Genomic DNA, 16,124 nt, shown 5'->3' with positions numbered 1-16,124 from the left:
CTAGCGTAGGGTAAAGCACACGCATGCATTGCATTGTTGTCAACACAATGCATCCATATGCTTTGAAAATTAGGCAGCTCTGCGTAGCAAAATGGCTTGCGGTGCGACGCTGTCTCATTTTCTTGTAAATGAGGGGCATATTGACCACCCCCAAATTCATGCAGCGAATTAACTATGCCTAAGTGCTTTAAAAGTGTAGAAATCAACAAGAAACTCGCCACTCTTTGCAAATCGTATACCACTTAAAGGCTCATAATTACCAGTTTGAACTTAATAAATTAATATTATTTTTGGAAATTACTGTTTCAAAACAAAAAGTTTTTATTTATTTTGGTCTCTTCAAGAAGTAAACTATTTACATACATTTGTTTGCATAACATTTCCCTTCGAGTTGGAAGAATATTGCTATACCTTTTTAAAAATGGTAAAATTCTGTTCTAATTTATTTACATTTTTTTGTGTAAGACTTGACTTGCATTTAATGGGCGAACAAAATGACATTGGTACGAAGAAAGGCTGTTGCTACTGGATATGCTTCAAGAGAAGGTGCATGGAGTGCAATGTTTTTGGAAAAATCGAGTACGTTTCAATAATCCCACTGTGTGAGAACTGTACAGACGAACTAGAATTTATGTGCACCTCATAAGTGACTCAATTGAATTTGCACTATTTGGATACACATGCACCTAGCAATTTCTTGATTTGGTTCCAAGAATTACATTCATTATATCCAAGTAAGGTGCTAGCAAGGATTCTGAAAACCTCGTACTTTGCATACCGTTCACAATATTAAAGAATTAAAAATATGGGTAAATAAATTCATAAACGAGAATGCTACATGGTGCCCATTTAATCATGTGCCAAATGTATATTTTAAAACTGATCTCTCTATTATTGAAGCTAAGAAATTGAAATGGCAAGCTAGTCATTGTTGACTAGGACATGAAAACTACAATTAGATATTCAAAAGCTGCCATCGTGAATAACAGTATAAACAATTTTAGAACATGCACTGGTGTGTGTTTTACATGGAAAACAGACGCCAGAATTGACATACACTACATAGCATGGCATCTGCTTCACTTAGGATTTAATATGAGAAGACTTCAAATCTGTGTATCCTTCCGCCGAGGTACCACAAGGTGAAATAGATGGACAGTAGGAACATGTGGTAACTTGATACAATTGAACCAAGGAGCACTTTGCTAGACTGGCTTCTGAGGTATCCATATTTCTGGGGCCCTGTGGTGTCTTTCTGTATATAAAGGACCCTATATTCATTGTGTCAATCAAATGCTGTTGGAGGTTCCAGACTGTTCGGTGCTTAAACTAATGTTCCCAAGTCAGGCAATGAGCAAGGGACCAGGCACTTTACTCCGGAAGCACCAGGTGTGGGTGAGGACAAGGGTGCACTTTTCTCCTCCACATCTTTGAAAACTTTGGTGTATCGGACGGCTGGAAACGGTTTAATTTCTCAGGATTATTGGATGCCATGTGTGAAAAATCACGGATTATGTCCTGGTAGGTCTCGTCACCCGGCTGTCCATATAGTCCTTCAGATTCCCGCATCTCCTCATTCATTCTTGCCACTCGCAACAGGGTTACAATATCAGCATTTGCAGCTTCAAGTGCAATAGTCAAGGGGCATTTTCCTTTTTCATCTTTGGTGTGCTGATTTGCCTCACGCTTCAGAGATAAGCAGACTTGCCCGGTGTGCCCTAAAACAGTTGCATGATGCAGGGGTCCTCTGCCATGCAGGTCCATGTGATTAACATTGGCACCATTCTGCAGCAGGAACTCACAAGTGACCAAAGAGCCCCCATGCACAGCCTGAATGAGGGGTGTCGCGTTGTTTTCCTCTGCATTCACCCAGTTAACATCTGCTCCATGTGCCAATGCTTTTGCCATATCAGGAAGGCTTTTCTCATGCGCAGCTCGATAAAGGCGCAGCCCTGGATGAAACTTTTTTGAATCCTGAAATACTGAAGAATCTGGCTTCCCGACTTCTAGGACTGGTTGATGCAAACGGTTTGAGGATACAATAGAGGCAAGAAGTTCTCGAATGCCTTCTGAGCTGAAGTGGAATACACTGTCGTTGCTTTTCACTGAACTTCTGGCAGATGTTGAGAAGTGATCCTGTGATGCTAGGGACTTCTCAGAACCACTGAGGTCTTCGTTCTTGCACTGGGAATAAGGCCTTTTCTGTCCATCAGGAGGGTGTGAAGCAATGCAGTCCTGGTTCACAAACCTCTTTTCCATGTACTTTGCTCTGATATATGCCTCCTTTTCCACTCTTGGACTTTCATTGTCTGGCTTCTTTACTCCAAGGGTTTTCAATTTAGCTTCATATATTCGATTAATAACTTGATTTCCCAGTTCAAACATCAGCTTTAGTACTTCAGGCTCCCATGTATCTAACGTTAGTGACCTTACTTTTGAAATGTGCACACCAAGGCTACTGTGTATCCCAGAACACTCAATGCACAGGATGATTCCAAGGTTGATGCTGGCCCATTGCGGATCCGCCAGACCACAATCGCAGCAGACCAAGTTTCCAGCGGTACACTGGATCCGCTGTAAGGCACTTTCACCTTGAACTGATTTTTCTTCCACCTTGCTGCCAGAGTCCAGACTTCCTGTGGAAGGTGGAGATTTCTTATCCAGCTTCTCCGTCTCATCACTCTTTTCTCTATATGCTGCAGCAATGCCGGTTTGGACAGCTTTAATCCATGCCTGTCGCAGCTTTTCTGAGTCAGCCTGTAGCATGCGGCTCTTTGATGGTGTGACTACTTCAAAGCAGAAACGTCTTTCTATGTCTTCAAAGTGTTTAACTGTGCAGAGCCGTAAATCTTCAACAACTACTGTGGGGTTCTCCTTCATTTTTTTCTGATATATCAGTTGGTTGTTTTGTATTGAGAACCAGCGCCTGTTCCACGTTTTAAAGGCATTAGTGGCCCTTTTAAAGAGAAATCCTTCCACTACAATGCCATTAGCAGTATCAACATTGTATTGAAGTCCGAGATCATCGTTGGTGAAATCCTCCTGCTGAATAGTAGAGTGTTTTTGTTCCATATCCCTCTTCTGCTTTGCTGCATCCACATCAAGCCGATCCAGCTGTGAACCAAGCTCTTCCATGTGCGGTTCAAGTTCACTGAAGAGATCGCAGCCCTGGTGGAAGAAGCCGAGATGGGCCTTCATGAAGGACAACATCGATTTTAAAATTTCAGTCCTCCGCCTTGACTGAAGAACATTGATTTGAAGGACGTTGTCCAAAGCTATGTGCTGGAAGCACTTTCTTTTTGCGATTAAGGTGTTTGTTGCCTCCTCCACCTCGTGCAGTTTTGTTCTTTGAACTTGGGCATGTTTAACTAGAGCATTTTCTTTTTCTTTGCTGACCTTATCAAACTGCTTCTTTGCATCTTTGAATTTTCGAAGATCGTCCTGAATAAATATCTGGAGCTGTGTTTGAATGGATCTCTGAGCTTCGTCAAACAGGATTGTGTGATAATTGATCATTTCTTGGAGGCAGTCTGAAAACTTGGTCAAGCTAGACTCAATCACCACATCCTTGCTCGAATACTGTGCCAGGTCCCGCATGCCATTCATAAATTGCTTGTTGGCAGCACAAAAGGCCCTGCCTGCATCAATCATGCCACTACATAGCTTAACAAGCTTATCAAGTTTCACTTCCAGTCCCGTCACATCACCTTCAACCTCCTTCAAAGCGGCTCTGAATCGAGGAGAGTCCTTCAAGCAATCCTCGAAATCAATGGCCCCCTTCATGCTGTCGCCTCAGCCCCTCCCGGGTGATCAAGGTGAGGGCAGGAATAAGGAGGCAGCAATGTATTTGCATTTTCAGGAACAAGGCAATTTATCATTGGAGGTAGTGGTCTATAATAATTTTTCTGTACATAGGCAAACCTGTTTTTTCCATTGTCTGGTCACAAAGGTCCATTTTAAAGCAAGGTTTCTGCAAGCAAAGACACTCCTGCTCCCCAGAGTCTTTGCCAATAAGGGATGCCTGTCTGCTAAACTAATATACTATTGAACGTGTTACAGATTATTAGCACCTCACAGATGCCTTAATTAGGACTGTGGATTCTGTAAAACAAGATGTTTATAATGTCCAAAAATCAATAGATCAATACAGCTCTTGATTGACAGTTTTTACTTTAGGGACATTTATTTTTTTCTTTTACACTGGCTCCATCCGGGGGCCTTGGAAAGAGAAACCATTAAGAGTGAGTGAGGTCTGCAGTCAGCAGGTATGGGTCCATGGCCACGTTTTGTACATGAGGAACAGCAGTTTAGACTAATACATCACCAGAGAACATCACATTAAATTCAAAGGAACACATAAGCACACATCTTAATTGTATCCAGGCCCAGCTCCAGGAATTTTTATTAGGGTGGGCCAAGTGTGCATTTGGGTGGGCCACGGCGGGCCAGATTTGTCACTTATATGTCTTTGCAGGCCTGCTTCAGGGCCCTCCTTTATCTCTCCTAAGTCTTACAAGGAAGGGCCAGTAAAGCTCATTACTTTTCCATTCAAATCGCTCTCTAAATGTTCTCACTCTCAAAAAGTTTTCTTTTTCATGTAATGTCCCCTTGATGGAAAGAGAATGTTTCTGATGTTAGAGTATCAGGCAAGTGACACTTCTCGGGCTCTCCCTCATGACCTCCTCCTTGGATCCCTTCACTGCCTTCCTCCTCCAGCGCCCCTCATCTCTCCGTAGCCCCCCCTATTGATCTCCTCCTCAGATTCCCTCACTGCCACTGTCCACCAGCGCCCCTCATCTCTCCGTAGCACCCTATTGACCTCCTCCTCAGACTTCCTCACTAAAACCCTCTTCCAGTGCCCCTCATCTCTCCGTAGCCACTCTCTCTTATGCATTTCATTTGTTGTATATCTCTACTCATATTAGTGTTGGGTGTCACAGTACTTTACATCACACACACATTATACAGAGACAAACGATCAGGCAAGTATGTAAATCAGCCTACAGGGAATGTCACATAAGCCAATGAAGATTACAAGGTGTAGGAATCACATGTCATCCATACTGGTGGGCAGTATATTTTAAGAGTGTCTAGAGAAGCACAATGTAGTAATGGATCTCTTAGTTAAATGTAAGAAAATGAACTAGAGATCCAATTAGCATATTGTAAATTAAAGTTAGGGGTTTTATTTGAGAAGGAGAGAGAAAACCAACGACTACACATGTCGAGGTCTGAGGCAATATTCCACGGAACGTAACCATTCCAGAACACATCAAATGAGAATAAGAACTTAACACATAAAACATTCTTTAAAGATATAGTGTCATCAAATATGAATATTACTTACATACTACACATCCCCCATTTTATATTGGAAAATGAAAAACACTATACAAACCAATAATACAGCAAATAAAGAAAAACAAATAATCAAAATGTAAAATGCAAATCATAACAACAATCAATAGATATTGATGGAGCAAGGATTCGCATGTAATTTGACTTGCTTGTTATCAGCCCTCTCGACATAACGTTAATGTATTAATCAACATGTTTGTTTTATTAATATCGCATTTCACATAAAGATTTGGGTATCCAGAAGAAGCTTGCATATGTGTTTTACTAACGATAATCTGCTTGCACTAAAAAGGCTGCTGCTACGTGGGATTTTCTACTGCGCATGCGTCTGTGATACTCATGTGACATGATGTATCTTTCGCTTGGAGGAAAACTTTCGCTTCTGCGCACTAGAATTAAAATGGCTTCTTTGTATAACCGCATGCATGAAGCTTGCACTGCTGCTTTTGCTAAGATGTTCATTCTGCCAAATTTCTAATGCAATAGTTCAAATAAAATAATGGGAATAAAGTAGAGACAAGTGGTATACAGTGCATTCATTTATTTCTCTGTTCAAAAATTGTTTCTTTTCTTTTCCTGCATGTATCGTATTTTGGGCCTGGGATGTGCTGTAACTCCATCTTGAAAACCCACACTGCACAAGTGTTGAAATTCACCCACGTCTACAAGCTATGGCATTGAACCACTGCCAACATCAGAAGGAACTCTGAAAATCGTGAGAAGCTAACCCTTTACCTCTGTCAGAGGAAGCTATAATATACAAAGTTATTACAATTAATTTACTAATAGAACATTCATTGTCGGGTGGAATAAAGATGTCATGAGAAAAATAAAATGATGGGCGGGAACGTTAATTTAAATATGAGATGCAGAAAGTTTCTTTTGCTATGGTGTGATGACCTCTCCTCATTCCTTGTCCAATCAAAATTGGGGATCCTTACACTTCTAACATTGAGGGGTGGTACACTGACCTGAAAATAGTATAACTAGGGTAGGCCTAGCTAGTTCATTTGTCCGACTTGTCCGAATAGCTGACCTGTCACTGACCCAACGCACTCAATAGGTGATCAAGACCAGAGCTGCTGCAAAGCACTCTGTCAGAAGATTCGCTGACCCAATCGGGATCAGGGAAGCTAAGGTGCTGGAGAAGCACTTTGTCGGTGAATTCGATAACACAATCAGGGTTCTGGCTGTTAGCTGCAGAGAGGGAATAGCGCAGGCATTGCAACTGAATTGCGGGTGCCGGTCTTAACCTTTGGTGGTCCTGTCCTGATCCAAATCTGGTTTTCCCTGTCCTGATTCTGATCTGCACCTGCTGGCCTACTGGCAACTGCAACTTTTGGGGATTTCTGTCCTTAACTGACCCGTGGCCAGGGTTGGTCTTCACACCATTCTAGGTAAATATAAATCTGTGTGGGTTTGTCATTGTATTTTTGTTCCTACTCTTTACCGTCGCTAACGTGAAGCTTTGATTACATGTGTATATATATATATATATATATATATATATATATATATATATATATATATATATATATATATATATATATATATTACCTACTGGCGGTCGCCAGTAGGTATATATAGTTAGGTTTTTTTCTCTATGGAATTTTTGAAAATTCTATGTCTAATAACTTTGGCGTTTGTGGACGGAATTGGCTGAAATTTTCAGGAAAATGGAACATTTTATTTCTGCGCAGCCCCTGACAATTTGGGGGGGTTTCATCGAGGGGGGGCCGAGAAAAAAGGGGGGTCCCAAAACGCATTTTTCCAATGTTAATTTCCATAGGGCGGTTGGCCTCACTTTTAGCTCGAATGGCTGAATGGATTTGCACGAAACTTGGCAAAATTGTAGGGACTGTTAGCCCGATGTGCCTTTGCTAGGTTTCAATATATGTGCTCCAGTGGATTTTGAGTAATTTATGTTCAAAAAAAGATATATATCTGGGCGGAGCCTAACCACACATCTGATCTGATTGGCTGTCAGCACTTCATCCAAGAAGTGTTGGCAGCCATCTTGGGACCAATATACATGATAGCACCTCATTAAAAAGCATTGTAGTTAATAGAGGGTTTTAGGACTTTAGTTACATTATATATCATTTGTTGATGGTACCATACTCGTTTTAGGAATTGTGGTGGGTTCTAAGGTGATTTTACCATGTGAAAAAACCTTCTGCTGTGATATCATGAATATTGTTTGAAAGAAAACTAATATCTCATGATTTTCCCACAGTGGTTTGGAAGGGGATCTATAAGCTAAACTGAAAGCATATTTTCTGTAAATTCACATTATCTTTCTCAGTCATCTGAAAATGAAGTCTGACATTCTCAGTAAAACATGTACATCCAACAAGGACAGAGACTGTCAGTTGATTCCTTTGTGTTCTACTGCAGCCTCCTAGAGTGTTCTAAAGAACAACTAGAGCGCTAACAGTCCTACTTATTACAAAGGTATGGCACACCTGAAGCCATCTTGATTGGAATAAAGTGGTAACTCTTAAAACATTTAATTTAAAAAGAAACAACATGAGGGGGTATATTTTGCCATAGAAAGTATGATTAGTGCTGCAGAATGAAAAATTAGGGCATATTTTGAGTGACTTCTGAAATCCTTTTCTATTTCATTAAAACATTCTGACATGCAGTCTCCCAAAATGGCCACCAGAGACAAAAGAGCCCAAATGTAGCCCAAATATCACCCAGATGTAGCCCAAGTATAGCCCAATGACAGAATGTCCCAGAGTGTTCTAAAGAACAACTAGAGCGCTACCAGTCCTACTTATTACAAAGGTATGGCACACCTGAAGCCATCTTGATTGGAATAAAGTGGTAACTCTTAAAACATTTAATTTAAAAAGGAACAAAATGAGGGGGTATATGTTGCCATATGAATTATGATTAGTGCTGCAGAAAGAAAAATTAGGGCACATTTTGAGTGACTTCTCAAACCCTCTTCAATTTCATTAAAAAATTCTGACATACAGTCTCCCAAGATGGCCACCAGAGACAAAAGAGCCTAAATGTAGCCCAAATATCACCCAGATGTACCCCAAGTATAGCCCAATGACAGAATGTCCCAGAGTGTTCTAAAGAACAACTAGAGCGCTAACAGTCTTACTTATGACAAAAGTATGGCACACCAGAAGCCATCTTGATTGGAATGAAGTGGTAAGTCTGAAAACACTCAATTTAAAAAGGAACAACATGAGGGGGTTAATTTTGCCATAGAAAGTATGATTAGTGCTTCAGAAAGAAATATTAGGGATCATTTTGAGTGACTTCTCAAATCCTCTTCTATTTCATGAAAAAAATTCTGACATGCAGACTGAAACATGCACTTTGAATACCAGCAGCAGACGTCCCTGGTGAGCAGTAGCTTTACTACAGTGATCTAATGTGCAACTAGAGTGCTAACATTCAGAATTTATGGCAAATGTGTGACACATCTGAATGCCTTCTTGATGGAACCAAAGTAAACAAGCATTGAAAATGCAATAGATCTCGCCCTCGTTTAAGTTAAAGCCATTCTGTTTGTAATGAGGTGGCTTTTTAGCTTTGCTTTTATTAGTGTTTTTTCAACTTTCATGTAAATAACATGCATCTGTATGCATATAAGTATATGTATGCATGCATTTATGTTTGTATTTATATAGATATACAGATGATATATGTTTATATACGTATGTATATATATATATTCACTGAAAAAACCATAGGCTATAGACCATATATAGTTAGGAATTAGCATTTACAAAACCTTGAAAATTCACTGAAAAAACCATAGGTTATAGACCATATATAGTTAGGAATTAGCATTTACAAAACCTTGAAAATTCACTGAAAAAAACATAGGTTATAGACCATATATAGTTAGGAATTCGCATTTACAAAACCTTATTTTACTCACACAAAACCATTGAAATTCCATGTATAGTTAGTTGAACTAACTATATACCGCGCACCCGCAATCCACTGCTGATGATGTCACATATTACATCATTCATGACATGGTCAGTGACATCACTGATGACATCACTGATGACTATTACCTACTGGCGGTCGCCAGTAGGTAGTTATAGTTAGGACCTAGTTTCCATAGGAAATCCTCAACATTCTATTTGGAATAACTTTGGCCCTGGTTGAAGAATCTTAGCGAATTTCTCAAAGAAGATGGCTCGGTCCGCTGCGCTCCTTCCCTAAAAGTTTGGGGGGGGTTGGTCAAGTGGGGGCTGAGATAAAAGGGGGGTCCCAAAACGTGTTTTCTCCATGTTATTTTCCATAGGACCTTTAGACTCGGCTACAGGTCGAACGGCTGAATGGATTTATAAGAAATTTGGCAAAACTGTACAGTCCGGCTCGCAGATTACGCTTTTTTTGGAATGGTGTAAATCCGTTCAGTAGTTGCTGAGGAAATTAAAGTTAAAGTCAATTATATATCTATACGCGCGGACGGGTGCGCGCACTCAAGCGGCTGCGCGCGCGAGCGGAATTTTGCTGCGTGACGTCTGTTAACGTTCGATTCGAAGGAAATCAGGAAGTGTTGACCGCCATTTTGTCATTGCAAGTAAATATATTGTTGATTTCAAAGCGTTGGAACATGGAAAGGGGAGAAGGTAGAGATTGTTTTGCTGCGTAGGTTTTCTCGGGGTGTGCAGTAAGGCCCTTAAAGGCGAAAATATATATATATATATTTTTTTTAAAGTTGCGTGGTGCGCGCACTCGGTCGCGCACACCTATTTACAAGAGTGTGAAAATGGAGATAAATCAGAAGTTTGAGTGCTTTGATATAAGGTGGCTCTGAAAAGAGCCCTTGTGTTAATTGAGTGTTTTCTGCATTTATAAGTAAGTACCGATGCAGAGCCTGATGTTGCAGAGGAAGATTCTGTTTCCCTCAACCGTGAAATGAACACCATCTTTCCTATAGATGTCTTGCATGTGGTAACGCAAGTCGTTGTGGTAAATAGAACCCATGCTATAATCTCTGAGGAATGCAGAAACAGATTTATTTACATGTCTCCTTGCTTTCTCAATTTGTGCACAATGTTGATTGGACCAATTCCATTTCTGTCTTTAGCATATATTGGAATATACCAAGGCAGTTCGAGGAAAAAGTGTCATCAATTGTTGAAAGGTGTCTTTTAGAAGCATTTCCAGACCTACCTCAGTCAATGTGCCTAGATCGTTCCCACCACAGTGCACAATTATAAGGTGTGGTTCTGGGAGATGCATAAAAGTTTTCACCAATGGGATTAATTGGTGACATCTCAATCCTCTTTGGCCAATCCACGTTATTTTCACATTTGGTAAATGAAGGTTGGAAATTCGTCTGCTTGCTGCATATTTTCCAGTCCAGTGAATATAGCTGTGTCCTAAAAGCCAAACCTTCATTTTCAAGGCAGATGAACTCGTACTCCGATGGGTTCTGGAAGTGGAATGGTAGTTAGAAGCTGAAAGTCAGGATAAAAAAATGGATGAGGCTTGGTGTGGTTGAAAAACAAAAAATGATTGGTTGATTCTAATACGTGAAGATTGAAGACTACGTTGCATGTTAATGTTATGTAAAACTAAAAGTACTATTGGGTGTGAAAAAAATGACATGTAACAGAGCTGTGGATAGGCAGGTGTTTCTGGAGGGAAAACAGTGTTGTTACTTTGCTGTAGAACGTTGAGATATGAACTTTTGGCCTGTGCCTTCAGCCAGGTGCAGAATGAGGTGTTGCCATGGAAACAGCCAGAGATGGCAGTGGGTGATGGGTGACTTTTATGTGACATTGAAAATATTGTGAGGGAGAACCAACTGAAATGTAAATGCTTACGTTACGCGCTCCGCGCCGCGCCCCGGAGCACTTCCGGGTGCGCTAACGCGGCGTGTCATATGACGGATTACGCAACAACGCGATACATCGTTGGGGCTCCACCGGAACTGATCGAATTGGTAGTCTACAGTGTTTCTGGATGTTTCAGACTGAAGCTGGTGTCAGCATGAGAGCACCTCGTGGCTACGTCGTGGCCATTCCGCGAGCAATCATGGCAGTCGCTCCCCACCGGAAGTCTGCAGGAGTCGGGGGCCTCGGTGACTCTTGTAGAATCTTCAAGGCTGAGGGGACGCTTTTGGGAATGGGGCTCATGCCCTAGCAGTCAAGCGTCCGAGTTCCAGGGTTGCCCAGAGCCATCCTTGCAGGCCAGGCCCAAGTCTGTGGAGCCGACCGCCATTTCCTGAGCTCCGTGGCAGCCGCCTGTCGCTGTATCGGAAGAGTGGGTGCAATTCAGCCGGATGGCGGGTGAGACGCTGTAATAGCAAGAGCAGGCGTAATTCAGCTGGCCGAGCGAGGCACTGTGCCGCAGGAGCAGGCGCAACTCAGCTGGCCGAGTGAAGCGCTGGGGTGTAGCTAAGAAACCTCCACCTGGTGAGGTGGGAGAGGCTCGTTCGCGCCGCCTCTCCCTTCCAGTGCACCCCACGCCGTCTCCTGGCGCAGGTATATATGATGGTCGGACCAGGGCACCGCAGGACGTGTCTTCAGGTCAAACGGATTGTGGGACAAGGTCCAGAATGGAAGAGGCATCAAAAGGCAACAGGTTCCGCCTGACCCCGGGAGCCGGCCGCCTATGTCGTGGGCGATCTCAGGCCATACCAGGGGAACAAGATTTGGGGAGGGGGCAGGAGCCAAGCACCCCCTCCGAGTCCGCGTTTCTTGGACCCTGAAGTATGACACTCAACATCCAGAACTTATGACATTTGTGCAAGGCAGGGAGATCGAAGCCTCTCAGGGACCAAGCATATCCAGAGTCCTTCCTACAGAAGGTGGTGGGGGTGGCGGCATTAGCAAGGCATCCCCCCACACAACTTGTCGGACATCACCTCTGGATGTACTGGGTGTTCAATTTCAGAATTGAAACTACTAAGAAGCAATTAGAAGTGTTGTTTTCATGTTGCAGCAGACTGCCATGTAAATAGTTATTTAATAAAACTTTTACCCTGTTACTTTGCTGGTGTATTGTATATATTTATAATATTTGCATAGTGTTTGTCGTTATTTTGGGCGGGGTGGGCGGCGGAGCCGAGCTGTCTTGCAGCCATCATGGCGTCGAGCTCGGTTCCTCTCACTAGTTTCATGTTTTTTCTAACGATTTATATGTTATAGTTTGCTAGCACGATACAGCAGATAGTCCGCATTTTATCTATATGTCCTTTTTATTAGGGGGGGTCCTCCGGTGGAGTCGGACGATCTACCTCTAATAAACGGTCCGGGTTGAAGCAACTACCAACAAACGGGGCAGAGGAGAGGCCATGACACAGAAAATGGCTGTTACTTACGTGCATGATGGGGCCTAAAAGGGACTAGATGGCGTGGCCACTGTTTCGCGACTTTCACTTTACTTTTAACAGTGGCTCTGGTGAACATAAATGAACGCCGCTTATGTATACCTAATTTTAGTCATTTTCCAGAAAAAAGCTTTTGATATTTGCTATTAAAAAACCAAAGAAAATCACTGAAAAAACCATAGGTTATAGACCATATATAGTTAAATATCTGAAGTCCATCTCTGCACTCGATGGAGATACAGGTCGTCAATCAGAAGATGTGCTGGCCACCTCTAATGGTAATAGCGGGGCCAGGGCTCTTGTCGTTGCCTCTGCAAATTGCACAGGGTGCACTTGTTTGACATGCCGCACCATGGTATGTATGGAAAAGGAATATTTTTTTGCTGGATTTCTTCTTGAGAGAACCAAGTCACATATCATGCAGGTTACTTTTGGTGCATTCACTTTCTTTTGCTCTTCAGGATAAGTGAAAAATTGCCAGATGAAAGATTTATTTTTTCTTATTAAAGGTAGTCGATCATTTTGGTCAGATTCGGAAGATGAATGAGATACGGTAGCCATTTCACCAAAGTCTTCCGAAAGATGTAGGACGTTGTTCTCTCTTGAGAGTAGAAAAGATAGTGAGGGAAGTGGGTGGAGTGCTATGTGTAAATTCCAGAATTGAAACTATTAAGAACCAATTGAAAGTGTTGTTTTCATGTTACAGCAGGCTGCCATGTAAATAGTTATTTAATAAAACGTTTTACCCTGTTACTTTGCTGGTGTGTTGTATATCTATATAATATTTGTCGTTATTTTGGGTGGGGTGGGCGGATGAGCCGAGCTGTCTTGCAGCCATCATGGCGTCGAGCTCGGTTCCTATCACTAGTTTCATTTTTCTCATGAGGGGTTGTTCCTAATTTTTCTATTTTAGCGAGGTCAAAAAGAGATCCCATCAGTGGCCTACTGATTTTGCTCGATTCCTTTTGTTTTTTCTAATGATTTATATGTTATAGTTTGCTAGCACGATACAGCGGCTAGTCCGCATTTTATATATATGTCCTTTTTATTAGGGGTGTCCTCCGGTGGAGTCGGACGATCTACCTCTAATAAACGGTCCGGCTTGAACCAACTACCATCCTGATTTTGTATATCTTCTGAGCTAGATTTAAGCACACAATTGTTAAAGTATGAAACGTTTTATATTTCTAAAAAAAATACCAAGGTGTGTACATCCGGTAACGCACGAAAGTTTAAAAAGACATTCGGCTCCATTTACTGAAAAGTTTCATAAGAATAAAAAAGAAGTCTAGGTACAGTCTCTTTGACGTATTATAAGTTCTTTGAGGGGTGTATGAAGAAATTCAATAAGTTCAAATTGCAAAGTTTTCACGAAATATATAGGCAGGTGCGCGCATTCGGTCGCGCACGAAAGCCTGGAAATGCGATATCCATTTTATTGACAACTGTTGCTGAGAGTGCGCACACCGGGTCGCGCACAAAAGTTTAGTAAGGCTATTTTTATTTACAGACAAATTTTAATGTGTTTAAAAAAAGGCCAGGTACAGACTTTCGAATTCTGTATCGCTTTAGAAGGAGTCTCTATGCAACTTGAACAGTGAAGAAAACGGCTTGTTTTCGAAAAAAATATTGCCAGAACTTTATTGACAAAAGTATAGGTTGCATACACGACATATTTCTGAATTAGCATTTTAAAAACCAATGAAATTCACAACCATAGGTTTTACACACGTTATAGTTAGGAAGTAGCATTTAAAAAACCTATGAAATTCACTGAAAAAACCATAGGTTTGACACATGTTATAGTTAGCTGGAAATTTTACTGATATAAAACCAATGAAATTCCACGTTATAGTTAGTTGGACTCACTATAACTTGCGCGTGCAATGCACTGCTGATGACGTCACATATTACATCACTCATGACATGGTCAGTGACATCACTCATGACATCACTGATGACACCATCCAGTGAATATGTGTCTTTCTGAAAAAAAATATTAGTGAGTAATGTTTTAATATTTAAATATATATATTAGTATATAACTCTATATATATATATATATATATATATATATATATATATATATATATATATATATATATATATATATATATATATATATATATATATATGTTCCTTTTCTTACCTTCCCTTTGATAAATGCTCAAAACGTTGTGATTACATAGCATGCTTCCTTTTCTTACCTTCACTTATTGCTAAATGTTTAGTATAATATATCTTTTGCATAGTTATACATTAACCCCTTCGCTGCGGCGTCAATTCCGCTGCAGCGCTAGGGGGGGGGCCGAGCGGCGCTCACATGCTTATGACGGAGCGGTTCCGCCATGGCCCCGCCCGCTCAATGGAACGTCCAGCGCAGGTGCGGAATTCCCGCCACGCAGGCGCCCCGAGCGGGCCATGACGGAACAGCACCGTCATGAGCACAGCTCAACCGATGCTCGTGACGGAGCGGTTCCGTCACGAGCATGGAAGGAGTTAATTCTGATTTTCATTATTGAGACTCATTTGGTGTTTAATTTTTGGATCATGATCATTTAACACATTTAGATAAAGAGTTTAAACTTCCAGAGTCTGTGGGTATTATATGAGTGCAAATGCCATTTTTTTCCTATTATACTAACTCCCTGACCCAATAGTTTACGGGTACCAGCAACAAGGATTGGTAAGTCAATGGTATAGGACCTAGTAAATAAAATAGACTGGTAGTAGAGCGACGGTTACCTGGTTAAGTTATAGGTTATTGATTATGGGCCCAGGTGAGTATTATAGTCGGGTGACCTGTGCGCTCTATCAGTATATTCTTTTGGTAGGAGCATGATGGTTAGGGTTTAGTTAGGATAGGTAGTAATAGTTATGTATTGATTATTGATTATTGATCTATCAAATGTGTTTTCACATTGATTATATTGATGCTAATTTGAATTTATTGTATTAACCAAAAATTGTTCGTACCTGTTATATGTTTTGTCTGGAATCCCCGGGGGCAGAATAGCAGTTGGTAAATGGAAGCCACACTGCAGTGAGGTCACTTACCTAGAGGAAATTAGTGCATGGTTAGGTAGAACCAGAAGCACTATTTAGGGTTTTTCTGTGTGAGTGTGTGAATAAATGATAGCAAAGAGTTCGCTAGCAAAACTTTTTTGTGTGATATCACCTAGAAAGGGTCACACGGAAGGAGTAGCAGGTTCGTCTGAGCTTGATTGAGGGCAAAGGGGTTCACTGGTGAAACTTTGGCCTTAGTATATCCCAGAGTGGATAAGTCTGAAGGAGTAGCAGGTTCTCTGATGCTTGCGTGAAGGGTAGACGGAAGGGATCTATTCGTTGTATATAAAGAGTAAGCAGAAGGGATTTACTCATAGTGAATGAAATGTAACTTTCCTTTTAATTAATCACTCAGGTACAGTGGCAAATGTTT

The 16,124-nt window shown here is 41.3% G+C and overlaps 1 pseudogene; it reads right to left on the bottom strand.

Moving 5' to 3' along the window:
• Positions 1-1,371: 1,371 nt before the first annotated feature.
• On the bottom strand, positions 1,372-3,783 carry LOC147722635 (arf-GAP with coiled-coil, ANK repeat and PH domain-containing protein 2 pseudogene; annotated as a pseudogene).
• Between the last annotated feature and the right edge of the window lie 12,341 nt (positions 3,784-16,124).

The sequence above is a fragment of the Lissotriton vulgaris genome, chromosome 4_1, assembly GCF_964263255.1.
Source record: "Lissotriton vulgaris chromosome 4_1, aLisVul1.2, whole genome shotgun sequence".
In the NCBI taxonomy this organism is placed as follows: domain Eukaryota; kingdom Metazoa; phylum Chordata; class Amphibia; order Caudata; family Salamandridae; genus Lissotriton; species Lissotriton vulgaris.
This window is presented reverse-complemented; position numbering and strand designations above follow the sequence as displayed.